General features: G+C 40.3%; 1 protein-coding gene across 1 annotated transcript in view; it reads left to right on the top strand.

The window, feature by feature from the left end:
* LOC124605223 (syntaxin-7) overlaps positions 1-21,869 on the top strand; it is a 96,466-nt gene that overhangs the window by 61,671 nt on the left and 12,926 nt on the right. The gene's annotated exons all lie outside the window — the stretch shown is intronic.

Consider the following 21,869-nt stretch of genomic DNA (forward strand, 5'->3'; position numbering starts at 1 on the left):
AATCGGGTGATGCTGAGGGGATTAGATTAGGAAATGAGACACTTAAAGTAGTAAAGGAGTTTTGCTATTTAGGGAGTAAAATAACTGATGATGGTCGAAGTAGAGAGGATATAAAATGTAGACTGGCAATGGCAAGGAAATCGTTTCTGAAGAAGAGAGATTTGTTAACATTGAGTATAGATTTAAGTGTCAGGAAGTCGTTTCTGAAAGTATTTGTATGGAGTGTAGCCATGTATGGAAGTGAAACATGGACGATAACCAGTTTGGACAAGAAGAGAATAGAAGCTTTCGAAATGTGGTGCTACAGAAGAATGCAGAAGATAAGGTGGGTAGATCACATAACTAATGAGGAGGTATTGAATAGGATTGGGGAGAAGAGAAGTTTGTGGCACAGCTTGACTAGAAGAAGGGATCGGTTGGTAGGACATGTTTTGAGGCATCAAGGGATCACAAATTTAGCATTGGAGGGCAGCGTGGAGGGTAAAAATCGTAGAGGGAGACCAAGAGATGAATACACTAAGCAGATTCAGAAGGATGTAGGTTGCAGTAGGTACTGGGAGATGAAGAAGCTTGCACAGGATAGAGTAGCATGGAGAGCTGCATCAAACCAGTCTCAGGACTGAAGACCACAACAACAACCCCATGACTTTTGTCTCCTTAGTGTATTTTTCTAAATGTCGGTTACAATTCCTCTACAGGCTCCTGTCAATGTTTCAAGTTCCTCATGCCTCTTTATCTATTTTGTTGAACATTTAAATCTTTCTACTTACTTTAGTCACCCCTAGTACTTTGGTAATAGCTGTTGCTACAACTGTCTCATGTTCATTGATACCAACTTCATCAACATCCGGAGAAATCAAGTCTATTTGTTTCCATCGGATCTAATAAATTTCTGTCAGAGTAGACTTCCAAACTCGTAGTTTTCAGAGGAGGCATTTAGTAATGTTTTGCAGGTTGTCATGCCCACCGCTTACAAAACTTTAATTATCTCAATTGATTGTTCGATGATTTAAATCTCCCTCATTAATGACAGCATGTTAGGAGCATACTTAATAATGAACTAATATTTTCTCTAAAGCTTTCCATTACGTCTGGAGCTGAGCAATGGTCAGTAAAAGGATCCAAAGTAAGTTCGCACCCACCTTTGATACTGAGTTTTACCCAGATAATATCTCACGTAACTTCAGTTTCTCTGGATTTTAGTTTTCTACCTTCTTGGACACACACACACACACACACACACACACACACACACGCACACACACACACACCACACACCACAGACTGCCGCTGCCGCCGCCACCACGCTAAGATTTTGCCAAAAAATCTCACTGTTGTTATTTTGGATTTTAACCTGCTCTCTGTATCTAGTATTTTTAGCTCCACTGCTTTTTACGGCCGAAGTTGTCAATTTATTAGTATAACCAGCCCAGAACATAACTAAAGCAAGTCCAAAGGATACAGTAGGGCTGAGAGCAAGACAAATAAATTCACACAAAGGAACAAACTTCTACTTCTTCTTCTTCTTCTTCTTCTTCTTCTTCTTCTTCTTCATAGAGTGTACTGCTGCCAAATATTCCCACAGAAAACAATATTAAAATACTATAAGAAACATCACACACAAAACAGAACCATTAAATAAAATTACATGTGAAAACTGCAGCATACTGTATTTGACAAACTGGTAGGGATTTTCAGATTAGATCAAAATAATCAAAGTACATTTGCCATGTGTCTAACACATAGTAAAACATCATTCAGTTAATAGTTATTTATTGGTGAGAGTTTAACAATGATTCAGTCTTCTTTCAGTGCTTTCAGTGCTGCCTAGTAGTGACAATGCTGAGTCTGCACTTCTTGAAAGTGCAAAGCAGTACATCATTGTCTGATGAAGGACTCGCTAAGCACAGGTATTGGCATTACCTGTGGTCAGTGCCATGGCCCATAGGGGGGAGTGGTGGCCATGAGTCTCCACAGCCTACACTGGTTGTGGATACCTGTCTGAACCTTAGCACTCTTGATGAGTGAAACTGTGCTTAGGCTCAATCCCAGAATACTGCATACCGCTGTAGTCTATAGCTGGTTGTTGAGATGGCGTGATGATGGAAGACCCAACAACAACACGCAGGACAACCCGAGTTGCAATCCCAAGATACTACCAGTATTTCAGTACTTGTTCTTCCACAATAGTGGTGCCACAGGCTGCCAGTGCCCAAGTTAAATAGCTTTCAGGTGGACAGATCGATTCTACAGCCACTGAAGATTGGCCTGGCCCCATCCTCAGTCAGTCATCATTGTGAATGTCAAGTCTGTGGCTTGCAGAGCAGAAGTCCCATCCACAGCCGGATGACTGAGGACTTGAAGTAGTGGAATCCAAGTTGGTGGCAGCTTCTAGACACTTGTGTTCACCAGAGTATCCTGCAACTTAGTAGAGCTGGTCTTCCATCAGAATCTGTGAAGGTGATGTAATGGCCTCAAAATGAGCCTGAGGGAGACAGAAGTTTTATGGCAGTGCTGCCCCCCACCCCACCCCACCCCCACCCCCACCCCCACCCCCTTACAAATATACACACATGCACATGCACACGCACACACACGTGCGTGTGCGCACTCTCATCTGATCAAGTGTTTTGCTTCAGCGTTTTAGAATGTTTCTTTAAATGAAGATTGCATCCTGAAAGGCATTCTTATGACATCTCCAGGTGAAGTTACTACATTTAGCCTCATTACAATAATGTGTTCTGTTTGCTCCCCACTGTTGTTAAAGTGCTGAATCAGTTATTTGTGGCTTCCCTTTCGAGTAGTCTGATGAAATGAACTCCCAGCTTGTTTTTTACTTCAGTTCTCCATGTGGACATTCTGTTATGACCCCATTGTGTACCAAGCAGATGCAGAGTGCACAATGAGATGTCTCAGTCAGTTTCTAACAAAATTTTACTCCTGCACTTATGTACTTTTCTAGAGTACAACATTGCTACCACAAGTGTAGCTAGCTTAAGTATCATTGCCAAGAGTCTGTGTTGTAGCACAAGGTACATTACTCATATCCATTTGATATGAAGGAAACCTTATCTCCATAATCCTCTCAGAGAACTATGTTTCCTTATTCACCACAATATTCAAATAATCATACAAAGTTGCTTGACACTTTATCATTCCTCATTTTATAATCAAACTATGCAAAGGGAATTTTCACCTAGTTACAAGGATCATTCAGGAAGTAAAGGACTTTTTGTTTTGACACATAATCGCATCTCCCCAGTACCACTGCTGACCGACACTGACCTTGGTACTCATCCGCTTCAGTATGGTGGCAGCTAAGATCCAATGTGGTCGCTTACTGCTTAATTGTGAGACTTTAAAATGTGTGACAAAATTGACAATTCCACCAAGTATTAGATGTGCAGTGTTATCAGCTAAATGAGCAAAAACTCAGTACCATCAAAATTTATAAACAAATAAATGAGATTTACGTGAATTCAGAAGTGGTATATCGTGTTTACTGGGAGATGGAACATAATTCAAGACAAACATCGCTGGGGTCAGCCCTCAGTGTTGACTGACGGGCTCAGAGCAAGGATTGAAACAAAATCCCAGAAAATAGGCACTTCACAATTAGTGGACTGTACTCATTTTTCCACACATTTCAAGAACTATGTTTTATGAGATTGAGATTGTTAGTGCAGATCTGAGCTATAAAAAGTGTGTCTCAGGTGGGTTCCTCGTGTTTGGCAGATGAACACAAAACAAAATGAATGACAGTTGTATTGACATAACTCACTCACTCTGAAAATGATGGTGATGGATTTTTTAATAACATTGTCACTGCTAATGAGACTTGGATATCACATTTCACTCTAAAAACAGTGCCAATTGATGGAATGGCGTCACTCACAATCCCAAATGAAACCAAAAAAGCAAAACAAATTTTGAGGCCCAGAAAGATTATGGCTTCAGCATTTTGGGATCAAAACGGTGTCCTGCTCATTGACTACGTGCGTAGAAGTGAGATCATAAATGCAGAAGCCTACTGTCAGATTCTTCAATGACTTTGCCACGCCATTAGAAACAGCTAGCATGGAGTTCTAACCAGTGGAGTCATCCTCCTTCACGATAATACAAGCCTGCATGCAGTCAGTGACACAGGACTTACTACAGCGGTTTCAGTGGGAAATGTTTCTACATCCACCATACAGTTCGGACTTAGCCCAAGTTATCATCAAATATTCCCCAAACTTGAAAGATTTTTTTGAATGGACAAAACTGTGGAAGTGGTGATGAACTTAAAGAAGCTGTTACTCAGTTGTTAAACAGATTGGTGGCAACTGAGTATGCAGATGGCATAGAAAAGCCGGTAAAATGGTACAAGGAGTGCCAATTTGAATGGTGACTACGTAGAAAGGTAGCTTGTGTATCAAAACGTTGTATGTAGAATACAGTTTCATTTACTTTTATTAAATAAAAATTACTATAGGAAAAAAAAGTTCTTTATTTTATGAATGACCATTGTACATGAATTGATTTGTTCACATTAAAAAAAAGTTTCAGAATAACCTTTAATTTCAAACTTTTGTGAATGTTCTCTGTTGATGCAAACTGCTTTTGGAAGATGGTGCATTTTTATAAACTGTTTCATTATGTAGTGGTCCAGAGTAACTTGACTGCTGGTAGGCAGTGTGGTTGCTTGGCAGTGCTGACACACTGACTGCTAAGATTGGGACTGGTGGTACAACTGTGGTTTATCTGCCACTGGCAGACATCATCCACAGCATTAGGAAGCAGTGTGGAGGTGGAATAGCAAGGTGCTCCAGACTCTGGACTTCAGCTTATGAGTAGTGGGCTGATAATGGAGGTGGCTTTCCAGTGTTTGTTTGGCAGCTGCCGCTGGTGGTAGTGTCACATAGCAGAGTTGACTCATCACTGCCCCAGCGCCACCCTCCATATCACATTGCTGCAACAGATGGCAAGCTGCTCTGGTGATGGTGGCACCCACAGCCAATTGACATAAGGCTGTGTTCATGTAGCATTACCAGAGTCTTGCAACACACTGATGTTATGTGTGGAGCAATTTCCAGATGGACTGTCATCAGCTGCAAGCTTTTGGAGCAGAAAGTGGATCACTATGTCCTGAAATTCCTTAGCATCACAACGCACTGCTCCACGGCAATACATATTCTCATCAGAGGAATTTGGTTGCAGATAAAAGCTAGCTAGAACATACACTCTGTGATATTTAGAAATGGCAAGTCTCTCTATAGTTTGTATAATTCTAATCATGGCTGATTCCGAAAACTACATACATGTGCTGTGAACAGACAGTAGGAAAAGCTGATTCATTTATGCACTTGGACTCCAATGGTTACTTGCGTACACCTGCTCTTGCATGGGTCCATGTTTTACATAATCTGCTTACTGCTTATGTTGTACCCCTGAGTGTCTAGGTAAAGCTAGTCCATAACACATAGATGGTCCACAAGATTCTGTTGTTCGTTCTGCTCGTAGAGGTAGAGTTTTGGCATTCCAGGAGGTTTTGTCATGTCATGTAATCTCTACACCATACCGATTCTACATGTCTAAAAGTATAGAATTATGTATACACTCATACCTACAAAATATTCCGTTTAAATCTGTACTTGTTTTCAACAACATATCACTCATCAGTATATTCATGTGAAATGTGATTTGTTCGTCTCATTGCATGCAATTTTCACACCATTTGATCGGATGTGTAGGAAACATGTCCAGTTTTACAAATAAGAATATTTTATTAGGAGAAATACAAAAGTTTATTTTATATACTTTTCTGAGATACACCTACACAAATACTTACTATAGTCTTCATTACACAAAATATGTCATCCAAACTGTGAAATTGCCCTCATTGAATTCAATAGAACACCACCACTTTTTCACCAGAAGAGTAAAGAGAAATTTTTCCAGTGAACCAATCTTCATATTAAATATGTTAGGCCTACTTCCTTTTGTTTTATTGTAAAATTTTAATCCAAAACTGTAGTGTTTGGACATAGTTGTAAATGGTGTGTCAAAAGTTTAAAAATATTTCTGTGGTGAGTGCTGTAGTTGTGGTGAAAACAGAAAGTGTCAAGAATATACGTCTTTTCGTATAAGACAGGCGGCACCTCATATATGTGAAGGGAGTGAATGGATAATGGTCAGCAGTTTACCTGTTGTTTGGCAGCCCATGTTTCTAATTGTTTTCTTTTGTAATACTGCGAGTCTTGTGACATTTGCTGAACTTCCTCAGAAGATTATACCATGATGAATAACCAAATCAAAGTAGCAGTGATAGACTGTCTTTCTGGTGTCCAGGTTTATGGCACATGACAGAATACACATTACAAATGATAAGCCATTCAGTTTATTTGCCAAGTAGTCAAAGTGTACTCCCAGTTTAAAATTTCATCAAGATCTAGGCCTAAGAATATTACATGGTTTGCTTGTCTGATATCCTGGTCATTGGAAGTTATTTTGATTTCTCTCTGTTTAATGGTTCAGTCTCAATTGCATCACCCTCCTGTGGGTTCGGACGTTAGAATAGGCCCGCGGTATTCCTGCCTGTTGTAAGAGGTGACTAAAAGGAGTCACAAACGTTTCAGCCTATATGTGATGGTCTCCTCGTGGGTTTGACCTCCATATGCTCTCTGCAGTGTCACTTTCTGCGCTGTTGACGACCATGGACCATTTGCCACCTAATATCCAGCACGGTAACCAGTCCGTTGTGGTGGGGCCGCCATGTACCCTGTTGGTTGTAGACCCCTGACAACTCAGGGATCGCTCTGCTGATGCCCGCACCGTTAACTCCCCACATATGCCAATGAGTAGATGCCTGTCTCCTTGAGGCATCAGGACTCCCGGCAATGGCCATCCTGCCAGGTGGCCCTTGCTGAGGCTGGGTGGCACCCGTGGGGAGGGCCCTTGGTTGGAGTGGGTGGCATCAGGGTGGATGACCTGCAATGAAGCGTGGTACATCATCTCTTGCTGGTGGCCAGCCGCCAGCAGTCTCTAAGCGTTCTCGGGTACAATTCAATGCTCAGAAATACGATCCCAAATTGTTCCCTTCCCTGGCCACACCGTGGGAGGAGCGTAAGGCTCAGGATGCAGTGACACTTAGTTGTCCCAGTTCCTAGTTTGTACAAAAGCTGATGGGGTATCTTTCATGTCAACAAAGCCTCAGTTCTTTGTAAAACATTTAGAGGACAAGTTTGGAGAGGTGGAGGGCTTGTCCAAAATGCACTCTGGGTCAGTATTGATAAAAGCGGCATTCTCTGCCCAATCAAGAAGGTTACTTGCTTGTGACAAGTTGGGAGATGTTTCAGTTACCATCACACCCCATAAGGGTTTAAATATGGTCCAGGGTATTATTTTTGCCAGACTGCAGGATCTTACAGAAAGAGCGGAAAATCGTGGAATATAAGACCCTGGACTGGCTGACCTATACTGAGGCTAAGAGGAAATATGAATGACTCCATCCTGTGCGAATGACTTCCTCATATGCCGCTGCTGTGACAACTATGATAGCCCCATCACTTCAGCGAATTCCAGTTGGCTCACCGAGCCGTACAACTTCGCATGCTCCCTTGCCCATGGGGGGCACTATCCACCCTCTTGCTCCTGCACCAGCTGCCTTGGGAGAAACAGCCCCCCCCCCCCTCCCCCCTTGCCGCGTTTCAAGGCTCTGATTGCCGGCTGACTGCAGTGTTTTCACTGCTGAGCTGGTTGCCATCTCTCACGCCCTAGGGTACATCTGCTCCTGCTGAGGTGAGTCCTTCGTTATCTGTAGTGACTCCCTAAGCAGTTTACGAGCTATCGACCAGTGTTTCCCTCACTCTCGTCTGGTGATGACTATCCAGGATTCCCTCCATACTCTTGCCCATTGCGGCTGCTCTGTGGTCTTTGTGCGGACCCCAGGTCATGTAGGCATCCCGGGAAATGAACTTGTTGACACACTGGCTAAACAGGCTGTCGGTGCACCAGCCTTGGAGATTGGCCTTTCGGAGAGTGACCTCAGGTCAGTTTTGTGGCAGAAAGTACTTCGCACCTGGGGTGAAGAATGGTGCGCCCTGCCTTCACCCAACAAACTTTGGGCCATCGAGGAGGCTACCGGTGCGTGGCACTCGTCCTTGCGGGTCTCTTGCAAGGACTCTGTTGTCCTCTGCCGGCTACGCATTGGTCACACCTGAATAACGCACAGCTGTTTATTGTGCCACGAGGACCAACCTTTATGTCGCTGCAGGTCAGCTTTGACTGTGGTCCACATTTTGTTGGCCTGCCCGCCTTTAACTCCGCTCAGGCAGACGTTTGCGTTGCCTGATATCCTTCCTGCACTTTTATCAGGTGACGTTGCGATGGCAGATTTAGTTTCAAGTTTTATTCATGCAGGGGGTTTTTATCGCTTGATCTAAGTGATTGTCCTTTTTTTTGTGTTGATTCTGGCCTTTGGCCAACGATTTTAGACTGGGGTTTTTATGGTCTGCCAGCCACTGTCGCACTCGGTGTGATTTTAATTCCTTGTGTCTGGTCTCTGTCTGTGTCTTTCTTATCCTGTGTCATCTCTTGTCATCTCCATTGTTTGTTTTTATTCCTTGTGGGAGTTTCAAGTTCATGGAAAAAGGGACCGATGGCCCTAGTAGTCTGGTCCCTTCAATCACACAAACCAACCATCTCAATTGTGTCATTTTAATTTTAGCGACATTTAGTTTGTGTCCATTTTGATGAAACCAAGCTTCAAGATTTTTTATTGCGGCACTTCATTTTCAATTAGAACAGATGTGTCGTCAGCAAATAAAACTGAATGAGCATCAGTAGCAAGTGGTAGGTCATTTATGCAGAAAGGAACAATTGTTGTTGTTGTGATGGTGGTGGTCTTCAGTCTGAAGATTGGTTTGTTGCAGCTCTCCATGCTGCTGTATCCTGTGCGAGCTACTTATCTCTGAATAACTGCTGCAACCTACATCTTTCTGTATCTGCTTACTGTATCCATCTCTTGGTCTCCCTTTACAATTTTTACCTCCCACACTTCCCTCCAATACTAAACTGGTGATTCCTTGACGTCTCAGGAAGAGTCCTATCAACCGATCCCTTCTTTTGGTCAGGCTGTGCCACAACTTTCTTGTCTCCTGAATTCTTTTCAGTACCACCTCATTAGTTATATGATCTAAACACCTAATCTTCATCATTCTTCTGTAGCACCACATTTCAGAAGTATGTATTTTATTTGTATCAGAACTGTTTATCATCCATGTTTCATTTCCATACAAGGCTACACTCCAGAAAAATACCGTCAGAAAAGACTTCTCAACACTTAAATCTATGTTCAATGTTAACAAATTTCTCTTCTTCAGAAATGTTTTCTTACCATTCTCACTATACATTTTCTATCCTCTCTCTTTCGGCCATGGTCAGGTATTTTGCTACCCAAATAGCAAAACTCATCTACTACTGTAAGTGTTTGTTTTCTAATCTGATTCCCATAGCGTCACCTGATTTAATTCGGCTGCATTCCATTATGCTTGTTTTGCTTTTGTTGTTGTTCATCTCATAGCCTCCTTTGGAGATGCTGTCCATTCCATGCAGCTGCTCTTCAAGTCATTTACTGCCTCTAACAGAATTACAATGTCATTGATAAACCTCAAAGTTTTTATTTCTTCTCCCTGAACTTTAATTCCTGCTCCAGATTTTTCTTCCATTTCCTTTACTGCTTGTTCAATGTACAGATTGAATAACATCAGGGATAGACTACGAACCTGTCTCACTTCCTTCTCAACCACTGCTTCCCTTTCATGCCCATTGAGTGTTATAACTGCCATCTGGTTTCTGTACAAGTTGTGAATAGCTTTTGCTCCCCACATTTTACCTCTGCTACCTCCAGAATTTAAAAGGGAGTATTCCAGTCAACATTGTCAAAAGCTTTCACCAAGTGTACAAATGCTTTAAACACAGGTTTGCCTTTCCTTAATCTGTCTTCTAAGAGTAGGCTTCAGTATTGCTTCTCATGTTTCTACATTTTTCTGGAATCCAAAATGATCTTCCCTGAGGTCGGCTTCTACCACTTTTTATATTCTTCAGTAAAGGATTTATGTTAGTATTTTGAAACCAATACTTATTACACTGATAGTTCAGTTTTTTTCACACCTGTCGGCAACTGATTTCTTTGGAATTGGAATTACTACATTCTTCTTGAAATATGAGGGTATTTTACCTGTCTCATACATATTGCACACCAAATGGAAGAGTTTAGTCATGGCTGGCTCTCCCAAGGTCATCAGTAGTTCTGATGGAATATCGTCTGCCCCTGGGGCCTTGTTTCTACTTGGATCTTTCAGACCTCTGTTAAGTTCTTCTCACAGTATCATATGTTCCATCCCATCTTCATTTACATCCACTTCCTTTTCTATTATATTGCTTTCAATTTAATTTCTCTTGCGTAGGTTGGCTATATACTCCTTCCATGTTACGGCTTTCCCTTCTTTGCTTAGGATTGGTTTTCCATTTGAGCTCTTTATATTCACAAAGTTTCTTCTCTTTTCCCCAAAGGCCTCTTTAATTTTCCTGTAGGTGGTATGTCTTTCCTCTAGTGCAGTATGCTTCTAAATCCTCACATTTCTCCTCTAGCCATTCTTGCTTAGCATTTTTGCACTTCCTCTCAATCTCATTCTTTAAACGTTTGTATTTCCGTCCCCTGCTTCATTTGCTGTATTTTTAAATTTTCTCCTTTCATCCATTAAATTCAATATCTCTTGTGCTTTCCAAAGATTTCCAGGGACTCTGACCACTATGAAACGTAAATTAAAGCTGAAGAAACTGGAAAAAGAAGGAAATTAAGGAGATGGGACCTGGCTAAGTTGAAGGAACCAAAGGTTGTCGAGAGTTTCAGAGGGAGTATTAGACAACGGTTAACAAGGAACAGATAGTGACCAAATATCAAAACTTGCAGGACTTCTTGGGAAATAATTTCACAGTTTTAGGAGTAATTGCTTGAATTTGAAGTTAGGTGTACTCATTGTTTCTTATCTGTTAAGTAAGAGTTAAACCATTGTAAAGCAGTGTCCCTGATTCCATATATGTGTAATTTCTGGAAAAGTAAGGAGCTGTTCACGTAACATTCCTTCATGTTTTTTTATATTTTTTTCCCCCTACGTAATTTAGAGCATATCTTTTGAGTAAACTCATTGATGGTATTTACAGTGCCTTACGTTGTTGGAATTCAAACCTTTCTTAAAATTGTCATTTATAGTAAGAAATATTTGAATTTGTTGGACTGTGATATTTTCAGACACTTTGGAGAGGACCAGCAGAAGATAGATAAGGCAGTAATTCACCCTGCCCTTCTGTTGATCTCTTTTTGAATAGTGATTTTATCTCAGCATATTCAATATATTTTGAAAATAACTCTGCTCAAAGGATTGGTTTATAATTATCAATAGTGGCAGTGAAATGATACACACCCTTGGTTACACACTGCTTTCTGTGTAAATGGAATTGTTATATACTTCTTGAAGTCTTGAGGGTATTTTGCCATCTCATGCATCTTGCACACCAGGTGCAGTGGTTTTATCCTGGCTGACTGTCCCAAGGTTATCAGTTGTTCTGAGAAATCACTCATTCCATCTGCATCTGCTTCCTCTTTCTGTTTTACAGTATTGTCTCCAAGTTTGTTTTCCTTGTATAGCTCCTCAGTGTAGTCCTTCCACCTTTCAGCTTTCCCTTGTTTGCTAAATACTGGTTTCCCGTGTGAGCTCCTGATGATATTCATAAATGTGTTTCTCTTTTGTCCAGCAGCCTCTTTAATTTTCCTATAGGCTGCTTGTACAGGGTGTTTCAAAAATGACCGGCATATTTGAAACGGCAATAAAAACTAAACGAGCAGCGATAGAAATACACCGTTTGTTGCAATATGCTTGGGACAACAGTACATTTTCAAGCGGACAAACTTTCGAAATTACAGTAGTTACAATTTTCAACAACAGATGGCGCTGCAAGTGATGTGAAAGATATAGAAGACAACGCAGTCTGTGGGTGCGCCATTCTGTACGTCGTCTTTCTGCATTAAGCGTGTGCTGTTCACAACGTGCAAGTGTGCTGTAGACAACATGGTTTATTCCTTAGAACAGAGGATTTTTCTGGTGTTGGAATTCCACCGCCTAGAACACAGTGTTGTTGCAACAAGACGAAGTTTTCAACGGAGGTTTAATGTAACCAAAGGACCGAAAAGCGATACAATAAAGGATCTGTTTGAAAAATTTCAACGGACTGGGAATGTGACGGATGAACGTGCTGGAAAGGTAGGGCGACCGCGTACAGCAACCACAGAGGGCAACGCGCAGCTAGTGCAGCAGGTGATCCAACAGCGGCCTCGGGTTTCCGTTCGCCATGTTGCAGCTGAGGTCCAAATGACGCCAACGTCCACATATCGTCTCATGCGCCAGAGTTTACACCTCTATCCATACAAAATTCAAACACGGCAACCCCTCAGCGCCGCTACCATTGCTGCATGAGAGACATTCGCTAACGATATAGTACACAGGATTGATGACGGCGATATGCATGTGGGCAGCATTTGGTTAACTGACGAAGCTTATTTTTACCTGGACGGCTTCGTCAATAAACAGAACTGGCGCATATGGGGAACCGAAAAGCCCCATGTTGCAGTCCCATCGTCCCTGCATCCTCAAAAAGTACTGGTCTGGGCCGCCATTTCTTCCAAAGGAATCATTGGCCCATTTTTCAGATCCGAAACGATTACTGCATCACGCTATCTGGACATTCTTCGTGAATTTGTGGCGGTACAAACTGCCTTAGACAACACTGCGAACACCTCGTGGTTTATGCAAGATGGTGCCCGGCCACCTCGCACGGGCGACATGTTTAATTTCCTGAATGAATATTTCGATGATCGTGTGATTGCTTTGGGCTATCCGAAACATACAGGAGGCGGCGTGGATTGGCCTCCCTATTCGCCAGACATGAACCCCTGTGACTTCTTTCTGTGGGAACACTTGAAAGGCCAGGTGTACCGCCAGAATCCAGAAACAATTGAACAGCTGAAGCAGTACATCTCATCTGCATGTGAAGCCATTCCGCCAGACACGTTGTCAAAGGTTTCGGGTAATTTCATTCAGGGACTACGCCATATTATTACTACGCATGGTGGATATGTGGAAAATATCGTACTATAGAGTTTCCCAGACTGCAGCGCCATCTGTTGTTGAAAATTGTAACTACTGTAATTTCGAAAGTTTGTCTGCCTGAAAATGTACTGTTGTCCCAAGCATATTGCAACAAACGGTGTATTTCTATCGCTGCTTGTTTAGTTTTTATTGCCGTTTCAAATATACCGGTCATTTTTGAAACACCCTGTAACTTTCCCTTAGTTATACAAGGTTTTTTAGCCTTGCATTTGTCTTCTAACCATTCCTGATCAGTCAGTCTAATTTTTCAATGTTTGTATTCCCTTTTGTCTGCTTCATTTGTGAATTTTCTTGTTTTAATAGTTAAATTCAGTATCTCCTTTGGTATCCAAGGATTTCTACTAGGCCTTGTCTTTTTCCATATTTGATGCTCTGCTGCCTCTACTATTTCATCTCTCATAGCTTATCTCGGGGGTTGTGGACAGGTTCAGACATTATAACTTGGTCTGAGATGATGAACTTGACACTAGTAAATTTCCTGTCTCTCTCTCTCTCTACTCTCTACTCTCTACTCTCTCTTCTTTCCGTTCACTGTGTTTCTGATGCGGTTGGTCTTGTGCTGGAAATTGGACGCAAGTGCTCTTATCTTCCATATTCTACTAAATGATAGAACAAAATATTTATTTTATCTGCTTATATTTGTCCAACATTTACAATTTAGAAACACCTCATATAATGCTTGTGCCATATGATAAATCAGTATTACATGTGTTATGAGACTTCTTTTGTCTCATGATGTAATTAGCGATTATCATGAGCATCCTTACTCCATGGACGATGGTGTAACACCAAGGTGGGGGTCAGCTGTAAGGAGAAATCATCACAGCCAGAATCACCCCATCCGATAGAAACACTACATCCATCTCCAGCCAGTTACAAGCATGGACAGAAATGAAACTTCCTGGCAGATTAAAACTGTGTGCCCGACCGAGACTCGAACTCGGGACCTTTGCCTTTCGCGGGCAAGTGCTCTACCAACTGAGCTACTGAAGCACGACTCACGCCCGGTACTCACAGCTTTACTTCTGCCAGTACCTCGTCTCCTACCTTCCAAACTTTACAGAAGCTCTCCTGCGAACCATGCAGAACTAGCACTCCTGAAAGAAAGGATATTGCGGAGACATGGCTTAGCCACAGCCTGGCGGATGTTTCCAGAATGAGATTTTCACTCTGCAGCGGAGTGTGCGCTGATATGAAACTTCCTGGCAGATTAAAACTGTGTGCCCGACCGAGACTCGAACTCGGGACCTTTGCCTTTCGCGGGCAAGTGCTCTACCAGCTGAGCTACCGAAGCACGACTCACGCCCGGTACTCACAGCTTTACTTCTGCCAGTACCTCGTCTCCTATCTTCCAAACTTTACAGAAGCTCTCCTGCGAACCATGCAGAACTAGCACTCCTGAAAGAAAGGAGTGAGTACCGGGCGTGAGTCGTGCTTCGGTAGCTCAGTTGGTAGAGCACTTGCCCGCGAAAGGCAAAGGTCCCGAGTTCGAGTCTCGGTCGGGCACACAGTTTTAATCTGCCAGGAAGTTTCATATCAGCGCACACTCCGCTGCAGAGTGAAAATCTCATTATGGACAGAAATGATTTCCCACGCGCAATAAGCACATACAATCTTACCAAGCAGAAAATATTTTCGTGATTACTAATCATCACCTGTTGGTACTATCGAGATAGTACTACATAACATTTTAGCAAAGTCATATGGTACGCTACACCATTCAACTGCTTCTGTATTTTTTTCCCTCATTTCAGTCAGTCGTTTCCTAATGCTCCCTCGGTCGTTTCCTAATGCTCCCTCGGTCGTTTCCTAATGCTCCCTCGGTCGTTTCCTAATGCTCCCTCGGTCGCTTCCTAATGCTCTCTCTGAAATTCTAAACAACCTCTGTGTCTTCCAGCTTATTCAGATCATGTCTCCTTAATTTCCTATATTTTTGCAATTTCTTCAGTTTTAATTTACAGTATTTAACCAATAGATTGTGGTCAGAGTCCACATCTGCCCCTGGAGATGTCTTGCAGTTTAAAATCTGATTCCAAAATTTTTCTTGTCATTATATAATGAATCCTGAACCTTCCAATGTCTCCAAGTCTTTTCCACATATGTAGCCTTCCTTCATGATTCTCAAACTAAGTGGTAGCAATGATTAACTATTGCTCTGTATAAAATTCTGCCAGGCAGCTTCCTCTTTCAGTCCTTTCCACGTTATATATCATCCTATTAATCAATCACATCTTATCATGGTTGTAAAATATGCTACTTCAGGCAATAGGAGAAGAATTCAGTCAGAACTTACTCATAAGCCATTTACAACATTCTGTGAGTATCACTGCAGGCACATCACTCGCCACAAAATTCAGAAAATGCTGCAAAAGCAAAGGCTGTTGCACTCTCAGTTCAAAAAATAATGTGCAAATGACAGACAGAAGTTAGCAGAAATTCATATCTTTAAAAAGGTCAATGTGCAACGCATACAACTACTTCCACCATTATACCTTAGCAAAAGATCTTGTGAAGAACACGAGAAAATTTTGGTCGTACATAAAATTGCTAAGTGGTTAAAAGTCTTCTCTCTAGTCTCTCATTCACCAGTCTATTGTTGCAGTAGAAGACAGCAAAAGGAAACCTAAAGTTTTAAATTTTGCATTCAAGAAATCTTTCACACAGGAGGATCATACAAATGTACCGTCATTTTACCAGCACACAAACTCCTGTGTAGATGACTTATTAATAGCCATCCCTGGTGTAGAGAAGCAGCTGAAAGAGTTGAAAACAAATAAGTTGACAGATCTGTATGGAACGCCTGTTTAGTTTTACAGAGAGTACTCTATGGTCTTGGCCCCCTGTACTTGGTTTACATTTATCATGAATCACTAGCCCAGCACCAAGTCCCGAGTGACTGGAAAAAAGCACAGGTAACTCCTGTATATAAGATGATAAAAGAGCACACTAGCAAAATTACAGACCAGTATCCTTAACATCGGTTTGCTGCACAATTCTTGAACATATGCTGAGTTAAAATATAATAAATTTTTTTGAAATAGAAATGCTTCTACCCACAAATCGGCACAGATGTAGAAACCCTCTCTCTTACAAAACTCAGGTTGCCCTTTTCTGACTTGATATTATTGAAACTGAAATGCTATTTTCACTTTTAAAATCTCGCTGCCTAAGATACTGATAATGCCACAGTCACATTTCTTTAGATGTTTCAAGGTTGTTGCTTTGTATTAAGACCTATTGAAGGTGTTCACTTATATTCCTATATCTGAATTTGAATTCCATAAATCTTAATAGGTTATGGGCCCAGTTTAATTGCAAAATTTCAGAACAGAAGTTTATTAAATCTTTTGTTTGATGCATGATTGGAATTGCCTTCTGCTTCATTTTCATGCCTATTCAGGTGAAGGAATCACAAGAAGCATTGTGAAATCTACAGATTGAATTTCTAGCTGTGGAAATTTCAAATTAGGGCTTTGTCGAATGCCTACACCATTAGAGATGTGGTGGGTGGCCACAGAGCAAAACCTGAGGATTTGATGAGATCTGATGGGAAACTGGGGGTAAAAGATAATGCTCCTGCCATGTGTTGCATTTTGACCACAATCAAGTACTCGCAACTCGAATTTTTGATGACATGCACTACTGCTCGCGAAATGTGGGAAAAACTGTGCGCAAATCGTGAACAAACTTCTGAAGTGAACAAAATCTCTTTTACGAAAAACTTTCATGAGTACTGAATGAATCTGAGTCATCAAGTGTTGTGGTGTATTGTGAAAATCATGAACATTTCAAGTCAGCTCAAGGGCATGGGTGAAACCATCAGATGTAGCGATCACGACAGAGATCCTCAGAACCCTTCTGATGAAGTTCCATGTCCTGGTCATGTCCTGGGACACTGTGCCCAAGGATCAGCAAATGATTCCGAAACTCCAAGAGTGGCTCAACTCCGAAGAAGAATGATTGAGTGACATGGAGGAGGTGTCCAATTTCCTGTCAGCAATTTTGTGTCAAGGCTAGAGGAAAGAGCATGTGAGCACAAGGAAGAACCTGATTCAGGAAAATTTAAGAGGAGAATTTACTTGCTTGACCTGCAGGAAGGAAGGCCATCTGTCAAGAAAGTACCATTCCAAGAAGAGCAAAATAGAGGTAATGTAAATGCAATCATTGTTACTGACCTGACTGCAGAACAGTGGTAGATTAAGCTGCTGGAGGCCCAGGGCAGTGTAACTTAATGAGGCCCCTGGTCTGCTTAGAGATTAATGTATTTGTTGCATACATTTTGTAAAAAAACAAATAATATAGATATAATGGCTGACAAAAACAGTACGTACTTTATGCTCTAGTAATTGTAATATACATACTTAAACATACAGCTGAGAAACTTAGAATATGATTCAGCATTTACCACAGAAAACATTAAGTAGATAGGAAATAATTAATAAAGAATGTGATAAGAAAATTAGCTTTTATTTTGTGTGTCTGGAAACAAAGCTTGTACATTAATAATATCAGTTTCATAACCTTGATACAGGATAGCAGTTATTATCGGTATTATTATTCTTATTCTTCTTGTTATTATTATTATAGTATATGTTTTCATGCTTTTATTTTACTGAAATTCTCAATAACTTCATTAAAATCTATTTCATTTCAAACTTTCCATTCAGTTGATAAAATGGACAGACTGACTAGATGTTATTGTTTCATCGTAGAGCGAAGATAATTTATTAATTACTTTCAGATTAGAAAAACTTCTCTTGCATGATGCAGCTGAGACACAAATAGTCATGAAATAATTGTATTATAACTGATTTTATGGGCAACAGTGCCTGGAAGTTCTATTTAATTATAAATTGAAGGCTGTCCCATCTAGTAGCAATGTCCACACTGGTATCAGCTGCACTTAGATGCCTATGATAACTTTTTATTTCTTGAAGCACCTCCACCTTATCAATTTCATTGTAAATTCTGACCAATTTCTTCAATGGGACAGCGAGTGTGTCATAGAAAGGTTGAAGCACAAATTTTCTTTCAACAATTTGGAAATTTTTGGTGATTTCCTTCGTGGCTGTCTTTTTTATTGTCGTGGCACTTCCTACAATGCATTCAAAAAATGATTTCTGAACTACTTCTTGAACTGATAAGCCACTGCCATGAGCTAGTTCACCCAGCACTGTTTTACTCCCCTCCCTTCTTCCTTGTTGATCAGTGTTTATGTCCAGATCATTATATTTTTTAGTGCCAAAAGTAACAGCATTGTCTATAATTGCAGTTCGTTCCACCACTAAAATTCATTGAGGGTTTTTAATTTGGCAAGTCATTTATCCAAAGTCATTATGGAGACTGTAGGTACTGTTGGACTAAATTTACTTCCTCCAGTATCATGTGCCAAAAGTTGATGTAGGTCAAAAAGGGAAAACCAAATACAGGTTGTTGCAAATCTAGTCAGTGTTTGCCTTGGGTTATCTAGCATATCTTCCAAAATACTAATAGTTGTTTCTGTGTTGTGTTCTGTAACTTTAAGTTAATTGTAATGAGCAATCCAGTTTCAGATAATCATTTCAAACTTCTCTTTTCAAGTAATTTCTATCTCCAGAGTATGTAGAAAATAAGGATGACTATGTGACAGTACTGGGCACTAGGCACTTTAAAAAATCGCTGAAAATTATGAAAATATTTATATGGTTTGTGTTGGTGCTGTTTGCCGAGTTTAGATAAAAAAAAGTTAGTTTAGATTGAATAGTTAGCTTGAGCCCCCACATCCTATGGCACGAAAATATATTTATTTCTTACACTCAACACTCATCGTAGTTGAGTGGCCCCAGAGCCATGGCTGGTCTCAATGTTTGGCTACATTTTTTGTCACAGTGTGTCAGCTCTCACCTGTCGTAAACTCAATTTTCAAGCTGAAAAAAAAAAAAAATAAATAAATAAATAAATAAAAAAATAAAATAAAAAAATAAATTGCAGGCAGGTATTGGGGTGAAATTTAAAATATTGAGTTACTCATATTCATTTATATTTTGAACAAGTAGTTAATTTCTATTTTGAACAAGTAGTTAATTTCTATTTTTCGATGAATAGTCTTCAGTATATTGACTTAACACTTAAAATGCAATCTGAGGTGCTTTTATGTAAGTGTGGCCGTTAATAACAGATGCTACAAAACTTCACTATAAAATTCATATGTCGCGATCTCTGCACTCGGCAGTCTGTTCCAATTCACAAAATACACTATTGTGTGCTGTCCTAAACCACTATGTTGCATTCAACTTGATCGTTTTCGAATGTTGCTACATACATACTTGTCTCCGATCGTGGCTACCAACCCAACACTACTCCCAGATGGGTGGCACATCCGGCTCTTAGCATTGCTCTAACCCCACTGCCCCAAAGATGCCCACCCTATACACCCTCAAAACAACTGCCTAGCTGAAAACAATGTTTGAGGAAAAAATTATGAATATTCTAAAACTAAACACATATGATACATTGAAAAATATGTAAATTTTCCAGGCAATGACAATTTAAAGTCCAATTTTTTGTATCTGCCACCATTTTTTCACAAATAATGTTCTTGCATGATTTTGATTTTCTCAGATTTTTGATACCAAACATAAACAAACAAATAAAAATACATTACTTAATTATCTACCTCTTATAAACTTTAGAATGCTGCTGCTAATTTCATCTCTTTAAATTTATTTATTACTGAAAACACAGTTCTCTAAGTCAAATCCCATATTCCGACCTCTCATTCAAAAATGGTACATATTCTGCTAAATCAGCTAAGATTGCTCGATGAATCTCTACTAGCAGCATCCATAAACATTTTGCTCATATCAATCGGCCAAAGCATTGCCGAGATATTAGCTTTTGAATTTCATAAATTTAATTTTTTTAAGACAACAATAACTTTTAAACTGTTATATATTTTTGTGGTGCAGCTTTACATATTTTTCTGTCCATGGGTGTCAACTCACACCTCTGTGTCACTCTTAGTTCTGCTTTTATTAATTTTTCTCTGGCATATAAATTCCTCCAAGTGTGCAAACACGACCGTGTGTTCCCCTACCAAGCTTCCTCTCAGGTTTTTCCACTGCCGCGTAATTAGTAGCTGCTCACCATGGCCCCGCAGCAACAGCCAGCCACGTTCTCTGCAGCAGAAAAATGCCGCTCTAATCTCCCCCAAAGCTTGTACGCTCACAGTTACCCCCACTTGCTACTCCATAAATACAGTGCATGGTGTTGCAAGTAGCACCAGACCCATTCTGCGGCCTCAGACACAAAATAATACACAAAAGGAAACTCTACATATGACAACAGAAAAATCGAAATGAACAAGTCCCTATATTATCTTATGCAGCAGAACTTCCTATCCCAACTTAACTAAACTTACACTAAATACATTTATTCATCAACATTTCCATGATGCTGATGTGACTGGCCAAAGGTTGTAAGTAACAAAACATAAACGAATTGAAGGTGGACCAGCAATTTTTTTTAAAGTCCTCTAAATATTGTAATTTTATTTTGATGCAGTGTATTTCTTAGTAGAAATTATGCAGCACATACAGTAAGCACTACACCTTTTGTTGTCCTCTGTGGCATGCCTCTGACCTGCATCAGTGGCTGCAGCTCAGACTTCAGGTGCTGTTTCTCAAGTTCTCATGCCTGTCAGCTAACCCGATTCTGCAAGGAATAAACGAAATTCACCAGATCAATTTCCTATCAGCAAAGGTGTGAGGGTACCAAGAACCAGTCAGATTGAAACCCACCCCCTCTGCTATCCAGACTTTGACACAGTTAAAGCCAAATTTCAGGACAAAACCTGACACAGACATACAGGTGGTAGTGTTACCAAGAAATACAGTCTTTTCTTTGATAGCAACAAATTGTTCCATTCAAGAACAGAAACAGCCCAAATCTTTGCAACTGTACAACATTGAGACAAGGTTTCTCTAACCAGAGTGAAACTAAGAAAATATATGACCAGAATAGTACTAAAAAACTTATTGTATGATGGGTTCCGCAGTAGGTTCCAGCAACAATCCTGCCTCTAGTTTTAACCCAAACAATAATCTAACTGCTGCTCAATGATCAATGAAAATTACAGCACTGCAAACTGAATAAAATAAAATATATAAAATACCCCATGGCGCAAACTAATCCACAAATCAGCCTATATTCCCCTGAAATTAAGTAATCTTAAGCATATAAACAAAAATAAAAACATTGTATATCCCCCACAAATCCAAACATTTCTTCAGTCAGTACAAGAACATATTATATGTGTGCCATTCAATTCCATATTCTCATCAGTCAATCCCATGCTGAACTATCTCCACCCCACACACCAAAATAAAATTTGGTGTGTGACCAAATCACAATCACCACTCAAGAAAAATTGAATCAATATTTGTATCATTATAAACAATAATAAAAATGAACCCAATGCCCCTCTCTCACATTCACATCCTATCATGTAGATGTAAGTGCTGTACAGTGACTACAAATGTTGTTGCCTGTATCATTCGTCATTGTGAGAGAATTAGCTGTGGCAACCAGCTGTTCCACAACTTCAAGTACCACTGTACTTTTACCAAGATAAACATGAAAGCCTGTAAGCCATCCAGAAAATTCTTAAAACTAAACACATGT

Source organism: Schistocerca americana, chromosome 3, assembly GCF_021461395.2.
Source record: "Schistocerca americana isolate TAMUIC-IGC-003095 chromosome 3, iqSchAmer2.1, whole genome shotgun sequence".
NCBI lineage: Eukaryota > Metazoa > Arthropoda > Insecta > Orthoptera > Acrididae > Schistocerca > Schistocerca americana.